A 12,982-nucleotide genomic window follows, 5' to 3' on the forward strand; every position below is an offset into this window, starting at 1 on the left:
TGTGCAGAGGCATCTGGAGGGTCATTAAGGGCTTCTGCCCAATAGGCAATGTCATAACTGTAGAGAGCTTGATCCTCCACCTAACAATTTTTCCCCTCTTGATATTTTTAAACATGAATGTGACCAAGCACTAGTCAATGAGGAGTGTAAATCTTCTACTAGCCAGGTAGTGTCTCATGGCTTCTATGATGGCTTGATCCTCCTTTTCCATAGATGGGTTCCGGAGCTTGTGGCCATGTAATGTCCAAGAAAAAAAATGCAACTGGCCTGCCCTCCTGATTGAGGGTACTGGCCAGGGCTACATCCAAAGCGTCTCTTTCCACTCGGAAAGGTACATTCTCGTCCACCGCGTGCATGGCGGCTTTCGCAATGTGATTCTGGAGGTAGTTAAAAGCCACTTGAGCTTCAACCGAGAGGGGGAAATTAGTGCCTTTTATTAGAGGGCAAATCTTATCAGCGTATTGAAGTGATAATACCACTGGGTGTAATGTGAGAAAACCCCAGGCATCTTCTCAAAGCCTTTGTGGTCCTGGGAATGGGGGCATCCTATCGGGATCGGGGTCAGTGATGCCATTCTCCACCGCATAGCCAAGGATAGCCAAACAATTTAGTCCTGAATGCACACTTGTTGGAGTTATAAGTGAGGTTCAGGGCTTTTGCTGCATTGAATAAACTCTGGAGGTTGGCGTCATGGTCTTCCAAGGTGTGGCCTCAGATAGTGATGTTATTGAGATAGGGACAGATAGCCTTCAACCCATACTCATCCACCATTCTATCCATCTGCCTCTGTAAGATAGAAACCCCATTAGTGATACTTAAAGGGACCTTCCAGAATTGATTGAGATGACCGTTTGCCTCAAATGCTGTATATGGACAGTCCTCAGAATGGATTGGCAGCTGGTGATTGGCAGCTTTCAGGTCGATGGTTGAATAGACCCAATACTGCGCAATATCATTCACCATGTCCGAAATTCGAGGGAGGGGATATGTGTCCAGGAGCATGTACCGATTAATAATTTGGCTATAGTCAGTTATTAGCCTGGACTTATTTTCCCCTTTCCACCATCACTTGCACTCTCCACAGGCTGGTGCTAGGTTTGATGATACCTTTGTTGAGCAGAGATCGTGTCTCAGACTTTATGAAATCTCGGTCTGCTGTGCTGTACATCCTGCTCTTGGTAGCAATAGGTTTGCAGTCCAAGGACAGATTCGGGAAGGGTGGGGGGGGGGGCTCGATCTTCAGTGTGGAGAGGCTGCATGAGGGTTCTAATTTTAGGGACTCTCTGTTCCGAAATGTAACAGGGAGGCGGGAACCAGAATACTCCACGGTCACGCTTTTAAGGTGACACAGGAAGACCAGACCTAACAACACCGGAGCACACAATTCCTCAAGTACATACAAGCAAATTTTACAGAATTTCCCCCCCCCCATTCAAACAACAGATGTACTATACAATGTTGTTGAATATGTGTAGAGTGCGAATGAGATGCAAGGAATATGTGATAAATGGAAGGGTACATCTTTAGGTTGTACTCTTGCACAGTCCATGAGTCTATAAAGCTTTCAGTAGAGCCTGTGTCGATTAGGCATTTAGTGGAATGTCCGTTTACCTTCACAGTGACTAGAGTTGGTGTGGTCCGTCCTGATCCAGGACCATTAAGGCCAGGACCCCAGAGACTCCATACTCTTCACTCGAGTGGCCCCACCATCCTGGGTTGTCCTGCATGGGTAAGATGGCATTGACCTTGTGGCGCTGCAAGATAGCTGCCCTCCTTCCTCCTCTGATGAGGATGGCGCCAATTTTGAATTCAGGTCACAGCAAGATGGTCACTGAGCCTTTTTGCGCTGTTTCCTCACTGCCACCCTCCGTCGGCCTGTAGCGTAGCAAGTGGGTTCGGGGTGAATTTGGGCAGACAGCTTGGGGATGGAATCAGATCTGGGGGTGGTGCAGGCCGTAGACTTCCCCAGGCTTCCCCTTGCCCAGAAAACCCTCGCCGAATGCCTTTTCTTGCTACAGCTGGTACACACTGAGCCTTTAGTCTGGTAACGAGATCAGGGGTGCTGGCTCTTGCCGCAGAAGAAACATTCCCTAGCTCGGGACCACTCCCTAGCATGGGAACAGGAAGCTGTTAGGATTGGGGTAGCAGGAGCAGCCGGTCCTTGGAAGGGGTCACCTGGGTGAGAGAGCTCGCTGGCTTCGAGGTCGTCATTCTTGAGCTTGGCCTGTTCCAACGATTTGGCCAGTTCATCGTGGCTAGCCAAGTCCTTCTTACCCAACTTATGTAGTCACTGCCTCGTACCTCGAGTGGACCCCTGCAACTAGAGTGTCCCAAATCTGTTCTTCTTCACAAATGTGGCCTGTAGCCGCTTCATACCTGCACTACTTGGCAAGCATCCAGCAGGTAATCATCGATAGTCTCTCCTGGCCATTAGCTATGTAGAGCAAGTCGATGCCTAGCTAGGACCTCATTTTGTGAGTTCAGGTATCTAGCCTTCAACACGTCAATAGCAGCATCATACATAGAGTAGACCTTGATGACTGCATACCCTTTTTGTTCCTACCCTCGAAATGAGTACAGACCTCCTGAGTTCATCGGTGTGGAAGTCATCTCTGGTCACATTCAGGTAGGCCTGGAAGCAATCTAGCCAGTACATGAACTCTTCAGCCATGTCTAGGTCAGAGGGTTAATTAGCAGCGTACCTGGCTTGAGCAGCACTTCCATCATTTAGGGAATAAGCTAATAAAATTGTAGCATGAATAAAAGCTCTCATGACTGGAGGGAAAACAAATGCTTTTATTAGCTTATAATTTTGGGTAGGGTCTCACAGTAGTTTTTGGAAAGGTTCTGGGTTCAGGTGGGGAACCAAGGTGAAAGGTGAGCAGATGGGGGTGGAGTCAGGAGATGGAGCCAGCCATCTGCACAACACACAACCAGTGAATCCCAATTCACTGCACAGATGTTTCAAATTAAAATTTAGTAATTCAACAACATGGAGTAGGGTGTGGTAGTTGTGAGCTCCTGCCAACTTTTAACACTTTCCACTCTTAAAAATCATCTTTTTTAAAAATAAACCAAAGGGGTTGAAGCTTGGTTTAATTGATTGTAATCACTACAACTACCACCAAGAAAATGGCTAGAAAAGCAGCCGATGAAAGAGACTAAGGAAGCTAAGTTGAAGAAGGGACAACCTCCATTATTGAAAGTCTCAAGAAATTACAGAAAAAATGTCCAGCCACAAAATAGAGGTCAAGCTTAACAAAGCTTTAACAGCAGTTCCAATCTTAGAAAGTTGTCAGACTGCTATGGAAACTGGTATGAATGCTATGAACAACAGAATGAGAAAGATTGAAGGTATCATGGAGGAAATGGCTGCCAGCAATAATAAGTTAATGTCATGCTTGGTTGACCTGGAGGGCCGGAGCAGACAAAATAATATCCATAACTTGCGATTAAAAGAGGACATTGAGAAAGGTCAGTCACCTATACAATTTTTTACCAAACTACTTACTAAGGTGTTTGTAAAAGAACTACTGGATGCGGATGCTTCACTTGTCCGAGCACATCGTGCACTATTTTTGAAGTTGTCTTCTGGAGGCGGTCCAAGGTCAGTGATTGTTCACTTATTGGATTTTTTATTTCAAATCTGAGTTTCTATTCAGTTGGTAGTTGAACCATTTTGGAAGAGGGTGGGGGGGATATTTCATGTTCTCTCACCTTTCTGTAACTTGTATCTTGTAATATGTAAGGTTCAGTTTAATTGCTTCTAAATTTGATAAAGATTTATAAATATCTGTCAGTGTAATGTTTCTTCTATACCTCTATTGTGGAATAGGAGGATGGGTAACTATTTTTGTCGAGACCAAAGAGATTTGACTGAGCATGTGTGTAGAATGTCTGCATGGATAGTACAGTGAATTTCTTTTTGTGTTAGTTTTAATAGTATGTCAATTTATAAAATGTTTATAAAGTTTATTGCTAGAATAGGCTTTTAATAACTAATAAGATAGTGGTTTAGTGGATAATTTATCCAGGTCACTAGACTCAGACATGATTGTATAATGCATGTGTATAGCCGAGAACCAAGATATTTTACTGACCTAGAATGCCTATGTGGTTTTTGGATTGAATTCTATCTTTTGAGTTAGTTTTAATATGCTAAACTTGTGTATAGTTATGGAATAGAACAGGGTTTTATTAATTGTTAAAGTAGTAGATTAATGGACAATATATGTGTTGCTGGATTCAGAAATGGCTGTATGACATGTGTATAGAAGGCTTACTAGTAAAGTCGACAACAAAGAGACTTTACTGAGCATGTGTGTGGAATGCCTGTGAATTAATTATGCTGAATTTCACCTTTTGACTTAGTTTTAATATTATACCAAATGTGTATGATGTTGATAAAGCTCATTTGTAGAATGGGGTTCTATTAATCAGTAATGTAATGGATTAAGAGCAACTCAATTTGGGTTGTTGTAATTGGGAATGATTGTATGATGCATGCACAAAGAATAGCTTATTAGTCTAGCTGAAAACTAAGATTTTACTGAACATGCGGGTTTTTTAATGTTGAATTTCCTTTTGGATTAGTTTTAATAGTATAGTCTAATTTGTATAATGCTTATAAAGTTCATTGGTCAAACGGGGCCTTATTAATTTTTAATGTAGTGAAATGGTGGACAATTTTATTTAGGATGCTGGAATCCGTAATAACTATAAAGGCATGCGCATATAGAAGGATTACTTGTATACAAGGCTGGGTTTTATCATTTTGGTGACTCTCAAAAGAATTATTTTAACATAACATAACAATTACAGCATGGATACAGGCCATTAGGCCCTTCTAGTCCGCACCGAACCAAACACCCCTCTCTAGTCCCACCTACCTGCACAATGACCATAACCCTCCACCTTCTTCTCATCCATATACCTGTCCAACTTTTTCTTAAATAATAAAATTGACTCTGCAGCCATTATTTCTCCAGGAAGCTCATTCCACCCTGCTACCACTCTCTGAGTAAAGAAGTTCCCCCTCATGTTACCTCTAAACCTCTGCCCCTTAACTCTTAACTCATGTCCTCTTGTTTCAATCTCTCCTACTCGTAACGGAAATAGTCTATCCACATCCACTCTGTCTATCCCTTTCATAATCTTAAATACCTCTATCAAATCCCCTCTCAACCTTCTACGCTCCAAAGAATAAAGACCTAATCTGCCCAATCTCTCCCTGTACTCTAGATGCTTAAACCCAGGTAACATTCTGGTAAATCTTCTCTGCACTCTCTCCACTCTGTTTATATCCTTCCTATAATTAGGCGACCAGAACTGGACAGAGAACTCTAAATTGGGCCGCACCAATGCCTTATACAATCTCAACATCACTTCCCAACTCTTATATTCCATGCAATGATTAATAAAGGCCAGCATACTAAAAGCCTTCTTCACCACCCTATTTACATGAGTTTCTACCTTCAGGGAACGATGTACCGTTACTCCAAAATCCTTCTGCATTGATATTCATCAATGCTCTCCCATTTACTACGTATGTCCTGTTCTGATTCTTCTTACCAAAATGAAGCACCTCACACTTATCAGCATTAAATTCCATCTGCCATTTTTCAGCCCACTTTTCTAAGCAGCCCAAATCCCTCTGCAATCCTTGAAAACCTTCTTCATTATTCACTATTCCGCCTATCTTAGTATTGTCTGCATATTTACTAATCTAATTCACCACCCCATCATCTAGATTATTAATGTATATAACGAACAACAATGGGCCCAATACAGATCCCTGAGGCACACCACTGGTCACCGGCCTCCAACCTGACAGACAATTTTCCACTACCACTCTCTGGCCTCTCCCTTTCAGCCAATGTTCAATCCATTTGACTATCTCAAAATTTATACTTAAAGACTGCACCTTCCTAACTAACCTTCCATGTGGTACCTTATCGAAGGCCTTACTGAAATCCATATAGACAACATCCACTGCGCTACCCTCATCCACATTCCTAGTCACCTCTTCAAAAAAATTCAATCAGATTGGTCAAACAGGACCTTCTGCCCACAAATCTGTGTTGAGTGCTCCTGATCAGACCCTGTCTATCCAGATATTTATAAGTACTATCTCTAAGAACTTTCTCCATTAATTTACCTACCACAGACGTCAAACTTATAGGCCGATAATTGCCAGGCTTCCTCCTTGAACCCTTTTTAAATAACGGAACCACATGCGCAATACACCAATCCTCCGGCACTATCCCCATCTCAAATGACATTTGGAAAATTACCGTCAGAGCCTCTGCTATTTCCTCCTTTACTTCTCTCGATGTCCTGGGGAAGATCCCGTCTGGTCCTGGAGACTTGCCCACCTTTATATTCCTCAAAAGCCCTAACACTACATCTTTCGTAATCACTATATTCTCCATATTTACCCAATTTGCTTTTTTTATCTCACATATCCCAATATCTTTCTCCTTGGTGAATACCGAAGAAAAGAAACTGTTCAATATCTCCCCCATTTCTCTAGGCTCCACACATAGATTTCCACTCTGATTCTCTAAGGGACCAATTTTGTCTCTCGCTTTCCTTTTACCATTAACGTATTTGTAGAACCTTTGTTTTGTGACTCTACATCACCTTTGTTGACCTCACCAAAGCCTTCGACACCATGAGCAGGAAAGGGCTTTGGCAAATACTAGAGCGCATCGGATGTCCCCCAAAGTTCCTCAACATGATTATCCAACTGCACGAAAACCAACAAAGTCGGGTCAGATACAGCAATGAGCTCTCTGAACCCTTCTCCATTAACAATGGCGTGAAGCAAGGCTGTGTTCTGGCACCAACCCTCTTTTCAATCTTCTTCAGCATGATGCTGAACCAAGCCATGAAACACCCCAACAATGAAGACGCTGTTTACATCCGGTACCGCACGGATGGCAGTCTCTTCAATCTGAGGCGCCTGCAAGCTCACACCAAGACACAAGAGAAACTTGTTCGTGAACTACTCTTTGCAGACGATGCCGCTTTAGTTGCCCATTCAGAGCCAGCTCTTCAGCGCTTGATGTCCTGCTTTGCGGAAACTGCCAAAATGTTTGGCCTGGAAGTCAGCTTGAAGAAAACTGAGGTCCTCCATCAGCCAGCTCCCCACCATGACTACCAGCCCCCCCACATCTCCATCGGGCACACAAAACTCAAAACGGTCAACCAGTTTACCTATCTCGGCTGCACCATTTCATCAGATGCAAGGATCGACAATGAGATAGACAACAGACTCGCCAAGGCAAATAGCGCCTTTGGAATACTACACAAAAGAGTCTGGAAAAACAACCAACTGAAAAACCTCACAAAGATAAGCGTATACAGAGCCGTTGTCATACCCACACTCCTGTTCGGCTCCGAATCATGGGTCCTCTACCGGCATCACCTACGGCTCCTAGAACGCTTCCACCAGCATTGTCTCCGCTCCATCCTCAACATCCATTGGAGCGCTTTCATCCCTAATGTCGAAGTACTCGAGATGGCAGAGGTCGACAGCATCGAGTCCACGCTGCTGAAGATCCAGCTGCGCTGGATGGGTCACGTCTCCAGAATGGAGGACCATCGCCTTCCCAAGATCGTGTTATATGGTGAGCTCTCCACTGGCCACCGTGACAGAGGTGCACCAAAGAAAAGGTACAAGGACTGCCTAAAGAAATCTCTTGGTGCCTGCCACATTGACCACCGCCAGTGGGCTGATATCGCCTCAAACCGTGCATCTTGGCGCCTCACAGTTTGGCGGGCAGCAACCTCCTTTGAAGAAGACCGCAGAGCCCACCTCACTGACAAAAGGCAAAGGAGGAAAAACCCAACACCCAACCCCAACCAACCAATTTTCCCCTGCAGCCGCTGCAATCGTGTCTGCCTGTCCGGCATCGGACTTGTCAGCCACAAACGAGCCTGCAGCTGACAAGGACTTTTACCCCCTCCATAAATCTTCATCCGCGAAGCCAAGCCAAAGAAAGAAGATTTGTAGAACCCTTTTGCATTAATTTTCACCCTGCTTGCTATAGTTTCCTCGTACCTTCTTTTAGCTTTCCTAATTCCTCTCTTAAGATTCCTCTTACATTCAATATATTTTTCAAACATCTCCTTAATTCCATGCTTCTTATACCTAATGTACGCCCCCCTTTTTCTTCGAACCATGTTTCCAATATTCCTTGAAATGCACGGCTCTCTCAAACCTTTTGCCCCTCCTTTTAACGTAACAGGAACATAAAGCTTTTGCACTCTCAAAATCTGATCTTTAAAAGACTTCCATCTCTCTACTACATCCTGCTTATAAAACAAATTATCCCAATGCACACCCTATAAGTCCTTTCACATCTCCTCAAATCTAGCCTTTCCCCAATCAAAAACCTCAACCCTTGGCCCTGACTTATCTCTTTCCATAATGACATTGAAGCTGATGGCATTATGATCACTGGACCCGAAGTGCTTGCCAACACTAACCTCCGTCACTTGACCCATCCCATTTGCCAACAGTAGATCTAACACTGCTCCTTCTCTGGTCGGCACCTCTACATATTGTTGTAAAAAACTATCTTGCACACATTTCACAAATTCTAACCCATCCAGCCCTTTCACAGAATGTGTTTCCCAATCTATATGTGGAAAATTAAAATCTCCCATAATTACAACCCTGTGCTTATCACAAATATCTACTATCTCCCTACAGATTTGCTCCTCTAGGTCTCGGTCCCCTCCGGGTGGTCTATAAATACACCCCTACAAGTGTAACCTCTCCTTTCCCACTCCTCAGTTCCACCCAAATAGCCTCCGTGGACGAGCCCTCTAATCTATCCTGCCTAAGCACCGCTGTAATATTCTCCCTGACAAGCAATGCAACACCACCTACTCTTGCCTCTCCGACTCTATCACACCTAAAGCAATGAAACCCAGGGATAGTCAGCTGCCAATCACATTCCTCCTGCAACCATGTCTCACTAATCACTAACACATCATACTTCCAAGTATCAATCCACACCTTCAGCTCATCCACCTTTTTTACAATACTCCTGGCATTAAAATATATGAATTTCAGAGATTTCCCAATTCTTAATCCCTGTTTTCCCTCATCTTTAATAACAACATTATTTTCTTTTCCTGCCAATTGCCCTTCATCTTCTTCCAGAGCATTTCCTTTCTCTATCACCTGCCCATCCATATTCAAATACTTATGACAAACTTTCTTTGTTTGCATTCTAACCTTCTCCTTACTGCTCTGTACTATTTTGCTCCCTCCCCCCAACCATTCTAGTTAAAGGATCCTGAGTAGCCCTAGCAAATACCCCTGCCAGGATTCTGGTCCCCCTGGGATTTAAGTGTAACTCATCCTTACTGTTCAGGTCACATCTTCCCCAAAAAAGGTCCCAGTGATCCAGAAACTTGAAACCTTGCCCCTTACTCCACCCCTTCAGCCACGTGTTAATCCTCCACCTCATTCTATTTCTATTCTCACTGTCACGTGGCACAGGGAGTAATCCAGAGATTACCCCCTTTGCGGTCCTTCTTCTTAACTCCCTACCTAACTGCCTGTATTCACTTTTTAGGACCTCTTCTCTATTCCTCCCTATGTCATTGGTACCTACATGTACCACGACCTCTGGATCCTGTCCCTCCCACTTTAGGATATCCAGGACACGAGCAGCAACATCCCGGACCCTGGCACCAGGGAGGCAAACCACCATTCGATTCTCCTTGCTGCGTCCACAGAATCCCCTATCTGTCCTCTTAACTATGGAGTCCCCTACCACTATTGCCCTCCTGATGTGGGAATTTGTAAACAATTTTGATTTTAACACCAAGGAGCAATAAGGCCAACAGTAGAAGTATTTAGGGTTGAATGTTTTTTTTTAAGCAGGTCACAACTTTGATGACATTCAGAAGAAGGAGGGTTGGAGGGGGGGGGCGTGGTTGTTTGGGTTTGGTTAGGATTCTCAAGGTTACATGTACCTTATGTTTTTGTTTTCTATTTCATCTTGAATCGAAGGTCGTAGCTTTTGGAGCATTGACAGGTGCGGCTGGAGCCATTCGGCAACAATTAATATTAATTAATTTGATGATTTCTCATATTAATATTATTTATTGGAATGTTAAAGGCCTGAATGGGCTGATCAAACAATATAGGGTAATGGTGCATATTGGACATTTAAAGGAAGATTGTTTTTTTCCTCACAATAAACTTGTATTAGGAATTCTGATAAGGATAGGTTAATGTTTAAATGGAAGTGACAATGTTTTCATAGTTCTGATGCTAAAGTTAGAAGGGTTTTTATTCTAATAAATCAAAATGTTTCATTCGTAATTCATAATAGTTCCTTAGACAAACAAGGTTTTATTATTGTTACAGATAAATTATATAATAAATTGGTTGTATTGGAAAATGTTTACCGCCCAAAAATTGAAGAACCAGCATGTTTTGGAAAAATTGTTGAGCCTTAATCGATTTAAACCATTAGTCTTGATTTTTTTTTGGGGGGGGACTTTAATTGTTCTTTAAATATGGTTTTAGATCATTCTTCTTCTAGACCAGCTACGCTTTCCAAATCTGCAGCTGTAATTCACTTTTTAAAATCAAATTTTGGCACTTCAGATATATGGCATTTTCTAAATGCTAATAATAGAGAATATTCCTTTTTTCAAAATGTGCATTGTTCATATTCTAGAATTGATTATTTTTAATTGATTTCCTTGACCAATCTAGCGAATACCAAGGACTAGTTATATTAGATCATACCCCTGTCATTTTGACTCTGAATTTCTCTGACATTTCTTTAACCAAAAGACAATGGAGATTTAATACCACTTGCAGACAAAGAATTTTTAAATTTTATGTAGAAGCAAATAGTTTTTCTTTAATTACTAACTCCTCCCAAATGAAGTCTAATTTAATTGTGTGGGACACAATGAAAGCTTATTTGAGGGGGAAAATTATTTCTTATACAGCTAATATTATTAAGACCAACAAGAAAAGGCTGGAATTAATTAATCAGATTAAACAAATTGATTTACAATTTGCCCAAGATAAAAATCCAGATTTGTATAAAAGAGTCAAAATTAAAACTAAATGTGACCTTCTATCGACCTACCTTATTGAACTGCAATTGTTGAGGAGTTGGAGTCATTTTTATATTCATGAGGAAAAATCTGTTAAGTTATAAGGTGGACAATTAAAAGGAGTATATTTAAAAAAAAAACAAATTAACAAGATTTGGATGAAAGATAGTAAAATTACTACAGATTATAAAATAAGTGAGATTTTTGGAGAATTTTACTCCAACATACTTCTGAATTTTAGAAAGATTTGACTTCATTGTCGCACTTCTTGGATCACCTAAATTTACCCATCCTTTCCCAGGACAGATGTACAAGTCTGGAGGCACCATTATCTCAGGAGGAAATACTTTTAGCTATTTCCTCATTATAATCTAATAAATCTCCAGGACCAGATGGATCTCCTGTTGAATTTTATAAATATTTCTCCAAATGGCTTGTAAAACAACTAAGTTTGTGATTGATGACTCGTTTAAGGATGGGGAGCTTTCAATTAGGCCAGCATATTCCTTATTTTGAAAAAGAGAAAGGGCCTAACCCAATGTTATAGACCTATTTCATTACTTATCGGAGACCTGAAGATTTAATCCAAAGTTATTGACCATAGATTAGTGAATATTTCACTATTAATTTTTGATAGAGCCCAAACTGGTTTTATTAAACATTGTTACTCTCCTATCGCGTATTGAATATTTTATATTTACCTTTCACTCCAGCTATTTTATTAGAAGCAGCGACGGCATTCCATCAGGTACAATGGGATTATTTGCTTGCTCCCATTGGAAAATTAAATTTTTCTCCAGATTTTATTAAATGGATTAAACAATGAAACTCCTATCTGACAGCTTCAATTTGTACTAATTTATAAACAATCAAAACATTTTAGGCTTTACAGGGTGTAGAGCTTGTCAAAAGAATCAAAGATTTGTTGATCCAAACCAAGGCTTTTATTAGCAAAAGACAGGAGCTCTTCACAGGTGGCTGACCAGTCCGGAATGATCCGACCTGGCTAGGGACACAACCCTTTAAGGCCTAGATCCGACCTGGCTAGGGACATAACCCTTTAAGGCCCAGAAAATAGGCGTGGCTTAGCTCTCAGCCAATCACTGTAAGCACAGTCTAGATACAGTAACTATATACACTATGTACATTGGTGATAGATCTGTACTATCACACAGGGGATCTTGGCAAGGTTGCCCCTCAAGTCCTTTGCTCTTTGGCATGGTATTGGATGGAATCCTTAGCAGTTGCTCTTCTTGTGAACAGAGATTTCACAGGGTTAACCAGGAAGGAAGTGAACACATGATCATTATTTGAACTCCTGAGGCTTCTATATCAAATTTATTAACCTAATTTGTCCAATTTTTCCAGTTCTTGGGTTATGTTAAATCTGCATATGAGTGAACTATTGCCCCTAAAGGGATCTTTTTCAAGATATTCTAATTTCCCTTTTAAGACAGTGAAAGACCAATTTAGATATTTAGGAATTACAATTATTAAGAGTTATAAAAACCTTTTGAAAGATTTTTTTTGGTATTGTGGACAGTGAGGAAGATTACCGTAGATTAAAAGGTGATTTAGGAAGGCTGGAGGTGTGGGCCGAGAAATGGCTGATGGAATTTAATACAGATAAGTGTGAGGTGTTACATTTTGGAAAGGCAAATCTAAATAGGTCATATGCATTAAATGGTAGGCTATTGAGATGTGCAGAGCAACAAAGGGATTTAGGAGTTGTGGTAAATAGTACCCTCAAGGCTGATACTCAGGTAGATGGTGTGATGAAGAAGGCATTTGGAATGTTGGCCTTCATAAATCGGAGTATTGAATTCAAAAGTAGGGAGGTTATGATGAAATTGTACAAGGCATTGGTGAGGCCAAATTTGGA

At 41.5% G+C, this 12,982-nt stretch overlaps 1 long non-coding RNA gene across 2 annotated transcripts in view; it reads right to left on the reverse strand.

The window, feature by feature from the left end:
• LOC138756357 (uncharacterized) overlaps positions 1-12,982 on the reverse strand; it is a 59,445-nt gene that overhangs the window by 22,507 nt on the left and 23,956 nt on the right. The window contains exon 4 of one of the 2 annotated variants that reach the window (XR_011353021.1): positions 11,146-11,190. The exons of the other annotated variant lie outside the window; for it this stretch is intronic. This is a non-coding gene — a long non-coding RNA (uncharacterized lncRNA). Of the gene's footprint in view, positions 1-11,145; positions 11,191-12,982 lie in introns of those variants that run through there. 2 annotated transcript variants of the gene reach the window in all.

The sequence above is a fragment of the Narcine bancroftii genome, chromosome 3 (assembly GCF_036971445.1).
Source record: "Narcine bancroftii isolate sNarBan1 chromosome 3, sNarBan1.hap1, whole genome shotgun sequence".
NCBI classification, from domain to species: Eukaryota; Metazoa; Chordata; class Chondrichthyes; order Torpediniformes; family Narcinidae; genus Narcine; species Narcine bancroftii.